Genomic DNA, 7917 nt, shown 5'->3' with positions numbered 1-7917 from the left:
TGTGAGTCCTTCCCATTACAAGGGAGGGCTACACTTTCCTGGCACTATTACAGTGTAGACGCAATACTAACTTTTGTTTTCTTTGTCAACATCATTGATGATATGGGAGGGCAAAAGGGAAGAAAATAAAAGTCTTACTTGCATGCAAAATGGAAGTATTAGATTAAAAGGGAATTGGTTGTTCAGTTTGGTTTCTACACACTCCACCATTGAAAAAATAGTGACAAGCTGCTTGTAAAGAGGTTGGTCAAGCAACAGCCCTCTATAAATTCACATTTCATGGGGGCTTCACTTGAAAGTTTTCCCATTTCACTTGACCAGATCTTAATCTGACTGCCAAAAATGAGTTTTAATTTCCAAAACCAATTTGGGAGGAGCTACTTGGTGTGGCCAGGACCAAACATGCAATGGGTTTCTGTAAAAGGTACTGTGCCTCAAGGACTCTGAGGTTTTTCTCTTTGATGTTGTGTGGCTACCTCCTTTGTGTGGCTACCTGAGAGCAATTTAACAAACAGCTTACCTTCAAAACAGCTTGTGTACTTTAGCACAAAAGCATATTCAAGAAGTTTTCATTGGTGACTGTGTGAGACAGCACAGCCAAGAATAAAGCACAGAAAGACAATCCAGGAAGACAATTTTCTGACTTTATAACTTCATTGTTCATTCTTGTCTGATCTAATTGCTTACCCTTGGATTGTTTAATTATTTAGGAAAATAAAACCTTTTTACAGTGTAAATATTCATCAGATGCCCTGACATGCTTGCAGTTGTTCATCCAGTTCCTTAAAGTTTGTAGAAAGAAATGGTTTGTGAAGGGTATACTCCCTATAAGCTGCATGCTGCCACCCAAGCCTGATGCGTAGCATCTATGAAAATATGTCACCAAATTCCCCCTGTCTTCTGCCAATATGAGTGACCTTCTTCTGCTTGGGATGTTTCCATCTGCATTTCTAATGGCAGTCAAGGACCGGGGGATATATATGGAACAGTGAGGACTTTTATTTCAATTGCCCAAAGAATTCACTCTTGATTTTAAAGAAGCTGTCCAATGTGTTGAAACTATTCCAGGGTCAGGGTTCAGCACTTTGGGTAGCTCCTTAGAGGTTCATACTACTCATAAATCCCAGCAGATTTGCTATTCTACTGACATTTAAAGGGTTTTTTTAGCTTCCTCTGTCTTACTGAGAAATGTCCAATTTAATAATAATAATAATAATAATAATAATAATAATAATAATAATAATAATAATAATAATTTTATTCTTATACCCTGGCTCATCTCCCCAAAGGGACTCAGGGTGGCTTACATGGGGCCAAGTCCGGTCATCAACAATATAAAAACAAGCAGTAAAACAAACCAAACAACAATAAAACAAGTTATAAAAACACATACAATACATAATGATAAAATCATGGATAAGATCTGTAGGAAACTGGGCCAAAGTGCTACTTATGTCGATATCATCAGGGAAGAGTGGTTATCCAAAGTGTCATAGCCATCAAAAGTGCTAGGAGAAGCGTATATATGGGACTATTAGTGGGTGGCGACAGGTCAATCTTACTAGATCAGTTGTCAAAGGCCTGCTGGAAGACCCATGTTCCGAAAGGAGAGAAGGGTAGGGGTCTGCCTGATGTCATGGGGAGCGAGTTCCAGAGCCGGGGGGCCATGACGGAGAAGGCCCTCTCCCTCGTCCCCACCAACCATGACTGCGACGGTGGTGGGAGCGAGAGGAGGGCCTTCCCCGACGAGCAAAGAGATCGTGCAGATTCAATTTATTTTGTTCTCAATAATTTTGAGTATGACTGGAGAGATGGAGGCAATCCATCTGCCCTAACAATCCAACCTCTCTTTTCCCCAGCAATCCTGAGCCTCCCCACTCTGTATGCAGGTAAATGCACATACATGTACAGCGAAATGTACAAATATGTGCGCCTGCAGCCAACATTGAATCTAGACCTTGGTTGCAAAAAGATTGTGTCCTCCTGGTGTAGATATTGGTTTTTGGACATCTGGTTTCTTTTATTTGAGTTTACATAGGAATTTGTAGAAAACTAAACATCATCATGGAAATCGGTGAATGAGATATACTTTTTAAAAAGAAGTGAATGCTAGAAGGTGGTTTGAAAGGAGCAGACCAATTTTTTGTTATATGGGAGAAAATATACCTGGGACCACTTGCACCACAGAATTGGTATGAGAAGAAAAGGCTATACCATACTTTCTCCCATGTTGTGGTTACTGGAAATTGTGATTTCCACTGGAAAATGGGAATTGGAATTGGAAATTGGGCCACACAGATGATAGATGATGCAATTCTGTGTTTCTGATGTCGTTTCTTGTTTAAACTGTAAATTCGAAACCACAGCTCTGTGTCATGCAGTATCTCCTCATCCTTAAAAGCTTTTTATCTGTAATTCCTACTGTTGACTAGAGATAACAGTAAAAGAAGCTTGCAGACTGGGCGAGGAACCCATTCTGGGTTGAATTGGATGTATGTATGTAGTGGTTCTCCATCTCTGCTTATAGGAATGGAAGTTTAAGTCCACTGTGCTCTGAAGACAGGGTCACCTCATCTTTAAATTGTGAAACAAGCCTCACCCCACTCTTTGGTCCACTGGAGGCAAATTGTATATTAACTATGAGAGCTGTTGACAGTAGTACCTAGTGAATGGTGCTCTGTGATACAGTTTGACTTCATGGTCATAGAGTTTTTGGATGCGTTGACTCACATGTTACTTTGCTTGATATAAACATGTTGCTAAACCTACGTTTAGATTTTCATGACACTGTTTAATATTTCTATTGCAGCACATGAAAAAAATAAAGGGAAAGAACATTTTGTGGGAACACGTATGATTAAAAACCAGAGCATTTGCTTGCTAAATGCACTCTGTTACTTGATAGCTGAGTTTAAATGATTCATTACTTTGTACATGCTGCAGTGCTAAATAACAAGTTAAATATTTAAAAACAACCGATGGAGTTTGGGAAAAATAAACATTGCAAAGAAACAAAAGAAAACACAGCAGGGCAGCCTTTAGTTTAAAGGATGTTCTAATCCTATCTGTCTGTCCGTCCATCCATCCTTCCATTGTCTATTTCTTTGTTTTTTGATCTTCCAATTTGCTGAAGATAACATAAATGCAGCCTGCTCATTTTATTGTGACAAGAAATCTAAGTTAAACTGAAAGAGGGACTTTTTTGCACAAGATTATCTATTGAGCTTAATATCCAAGAATGCAAATTTAATCTCTGTCATTCATTGGTAGCAGTTGTTTCTCCAGGAAAGTCCCAATGTATTTTAATTTGGCCTTTAAGCAGTGCTTGAAAAAAAAGCCAAAACCAATCCAAACAAACAAAAAACCAGCTCAAATAACATTTGGGGCAACCTAACCTTTAAAGGGAATCATTTCCCCTCTCCCAGTAAACATGCATGGATATAGAAAAACCAATGAACTTCATTCACTTTAAGAAGAATCTTGATATGTATAGTCCCTAAGCAGATTTTTTTTCATTCACTTTAACAGATATACGGCAGAGCAATTACAATTCTAAATCTATTTGCTAGTCCTAACTACAATAGGCCCATTAAATAAGTGGGATTTACACAAACATTGATATATCATTCTCCACTTGATACAACAGGTATATGCTAGCTGGACCTTGCAACTGAATTTAGGCCCATCATAGAGAATGTGTCATCTGTTGAATTTATTCTGTAGTTTAATGATTGAAGAGAAGCTATTTTTCTCTTTCTTTCTTTCTTTCTTTCTTTCTTTCTTTCTTTCTTTCTTTCTTTCTTTCTTTCTTTCTTTCTTTCTTTCTTCCTTCCTTCCTTCCTTCCTTCCTTCCTTCCTTCCTTCCTTCCTTCCTTTCTTTCTTTCTTTTTTTTTTTTTTGCAAAAGATTCCATGTTTGAAAACTGGCATCTCCAGATAAGATTAGGAAAGACTCTACTCTGAAACCCTGGACAGGTCTTATCCATGTAAACAGTACTGGATAGATGAATGAATGGTGTGATCTGGTATAATTTGTATTTCTCTGCTTTTTATGTGGCTGGTGCTTCTTTTAGGTTCTCTGGGATGAACTAAGCTCTTGCATTTTGCTACTCTACTCTGAGGAGGTAATGGTTCCTGTAAATATGTCAACTCATGCTTTTTGGCTTGATTATTTTAAATAATTTTTAATAATTTTTCTAGACATATACATGAGTATTTGATAGGAGGGAAGGATATTAGAGGCAAAGTTGAAGTATTTTGGTCACATCATGAGAAGACAGGAAAACTTGGAAAAAATCATGATGCTGGGGAAAATGGAAGGAAAAGGGAAGAGAGGCCGACCAAGGGCGAGATGGATGGAGGGTATCCTTGAAGTGACTGGCTTGATCTTGAAGGAACTGGGAGCGCTGGCATGGATTGGTCCATGAGGTCACAGAGAGTCGGAAGCAACTATCCAACTGAGAGAGAGATACATGAGTATATAAGGCAATTAGAAAGCGGAATCTAAATAACACAGCTATTTTCTTTCACTTCTCTGTATTTCTCTTTGGTCTATATATTCAAACCTTTTGCTCTCATCCTACCTGTTGAGGTTATTTTTCTCTCTGTAAAGAAGTTGGACTCTTTGCCCCCTTTTTGAGGGAAGGGCGCATCAATGACACTCCAACCCTATTAATGGCTGCTGGCCTATCTCCAACATAAGAGCCAGCTTCTAACCAAGTATAAGTTCACTTCTTTCGTTTGCCTCATTTCCTATTCTGAGATGGATTTCCTGAAACATTAAACATAAACTTTCTTTTTAGCCCACAAGAGCATCCTGAGTAATTACTCCTCTCTCTATCACAAGCTCAAGTTGCACTAGTCCTGCTGCACCCTGCTTTGTATAGATAGCAAATATGCCTACACTAAATTGGATTGCAATACAACAAAAGACTTTTAATTGGTAGCTGCCATGGACAACATACCTCTTTCTTTGATTTTCAGTTTATTTCTGGTATAATTTATACTCAAATGTTCTGGGACAAGGGGAGTTGAATACTGCCTACACACTCATGAACCTACACACCAGTTGAAACCTTTGTATAAGACCTACTTCTCTGGGCACTTGCCAGGTACCTAACTTCATAAAACACTGCTGGCGGAAATGTCTTTTATCTGGTGTTGTATAGCTTTTGATTGCATACCACGATGCTTTCATTCTATGGAAAGGAAATCCATTGTGCTTCTAAAAAACATCTAATTTTCATGTTTAAATTAGGTGAAACCCATTGTGCTTTAAAATATCTCATTTGGATGCTTAAATCTCTGTGTTAATTGTTGTTCACTCTTACCTTTGTTTTAAAACTTTTCTTTAATTTGAATGAAAGCTGCAGGTCACTATAGAAAATTCTTTAGAAAGAAAGGGGCGAGCAACTAAATTAACTAACTAAATAAAATGTATGCAATTTAATAACTATGGTTTATATATTCAGGGGAAAATGGATAAAGTAGAGAGTTTAACCCACAGTGCTGAGGAGTCACCACTAGCCCTCCTTCCAATGACATGATATTTCAGGTTATAGCGAACTCCATGAACATGTAGCCCAAACCCTGCCAATATCCTCCCCAAACACTATGGCCCTCCACCCAGGGAATGCTTTCATTTGGGGACAATTTAATCCTAGATTTTATGTCTTTCCTCCACCACAGGCAGGCATCCCAGTGTTCCTTTCTCTTCCTATTGATGTGGAATTTGCATGACCCTGCCCATTGCCTCTCCCTTAACCCTTTTCTACTCTTTTCAACTCTGTCTGCATAACAAACAGAGTGGAACTGAGCAGCAACTAATACTGTAGGTGTTTGGGGATTGACTCCACATGATGGAAGTTGTAGTTCACTTTGCATCAAGACACAGCACTGTGACCCCCACTGACAATGGACCTGGACCACATTTGGCACAAAGAACCCTCATGACCAATGAAAAATACTAGAGAGGTTTGGGGGGAATTCACCTTGAGTTATGGGAGTTGTAGGTACTGGGATGTAAAATTCACCTGCAATCAAAGAGCACTCTGGGCCCCACCAATGATGGCCCTGGACCTAACTTAGCATACACAACCCCCATGACTAACAAAACATGGAGGGCTTTGGGGAAAATTCACCTTGATTTATAGGAATTCTAGTTCACCTACATCCAGAGAGCATTGTGAACGCAAACAACAGTGGATCTGCACCAAATTTGGCATGCATACCCATTATGCCCAAATTTGAATACTGGTAGATTTGGGGTGGTGTTGGCCTTGACATTTGTTAGTTGTTGGACCTGGGATTTATAGTTCATCTGCAATCAAAGAACACTCTGGGCCCCACCAACAATGGACTGGGACCCAATTTGGCACAGAGAGGTCCCATGACCAACTGAACATACTGCAGGGGTTTCTGGGAATTGACCTTGATATTGGGAGTTGTAGTGCACTGAACCCAGCCGACGTCAGATCTGGACCAAACTTGGCACACAGACCCAACATATCCCACTGTGCATACAGCCTTGATTTGGGGGTGATTGAATTTGGCATATGGGAGTTGTAGTTCATCCTTCCCCAGAGATCTCTGAACCCAGCCGACAAATAACCCAGCTGACAAATGCTCTTTTCAAATCACCCAGGCATCACTGGGTCCCCGATCTAATTATAAACATTTCACAACTACACACTGGTATCACAATAATTTTCTTTGCTTTCCTGAACCTGCTTTACTTAAAAGTAGTCAGGTATAATTCCTTTTTTATTTGTGATATAGTCTTCCTTATGTTTTGAAACAGAAAACTCCAAAAGGATTTTTCTCTGTACAATAGAATGATTACGGAAGCAAACATTCGTCTTTTTGATGTTGAAGCCAAGAAAGCATTGGGGTCACCAAAAGGCGTAATCATTGAAAGTTTGGACACTTCCTTTTGAAAATGAGAGTAAGCTCTTTATAGCAAAACAAAATATGTTGGTATTTACTTATAATAATACAGTAAACACTTGAGTATTTTTAGGGTCACGTTATAGCTAGGAATGAAACAAATCCCTGACAAAGTTAATACTACGACTTCCATGTACTTTAGCCTGCAGAAGAGAAGGCTGAGAGGAGACATGATAGCCATGTACAAATATGTGAAGGGAAGTCACAGGGAGGAGGGAGCAAGCTTGTTTTCTGCTGCCCTGGAGACTAGGATACGGAACAATGGCTTCAAACTACAGGAAAGGAGATTCCACCTGAACATCAGGAAGAACTTCCTCACTGTGAGAGCTGTTCGGCAGTGGAACTCTCTTCCCCGGACTGTGGTGGAGGCTCCTTCCTTGGAGGCTTTTAAGCAGAGGCTGGATGGCCATCTGTTGGGGGTGTTTTGAATGCGATTTCCTGCTTCTTTGCAGATGGTTGTACTGGATGGCCCATGAGGTCTCTTCCAACTCTACTATTCTATGATTCTATGATTCTACTTTAATATGTGTAGAAATGTTTTAATATGTGCTTTTATTGAATATATTTTAGTATTATGATGTATTTTACTATATTGTGCCCTGCCTCAAGCAGTAAGAAGAGGCAGTATAAATAAATAAATAATTATTATTTCTGTGAATTGGTCTTCTCTAGAGCAAATTGCTGTGATTTTGCTCCTATATTAGGTAGAGTGGGAAGGTTCTTAACTTATTATCTATATGAAACATATAGTAGGGCAAGAGCAGAGCTTCATTTTATAGAAAAGCAGACAGGATTGTTGCCAAAGGTTGTCAAATTGTTCTGTGATCCCTGGTGAATGAGACTGTCAACTAGATCTCATCAGATGATGTGTCTTTTGGTGACATGTGCTTCTTCCTCTACAGTTTTATGATAGAGCCCACTGACTCCCATCCCCCGATGTTGAACTACTTCCAGCAGGGCTCCATCGTAAAAC

This window comes from Anolis carolinensis, chromosome 2 (assembly GCF_035594765.1).
Source record: "Anolis carolinensis isolate JA03-04 chromosome 2, rAnoCar3.1.pri, whole genome shotgun sequence".
NCBI lineage: Eukaryota > Metazoa > Chordata > Lepidosauria > Squamata > Dactyloidae > Anolis > Anolis carolinensis.
The sequence above is the reverse complement of the archived record's forward strand: the minus strand, read 5'-3'. Positions refer to the sequence as shown.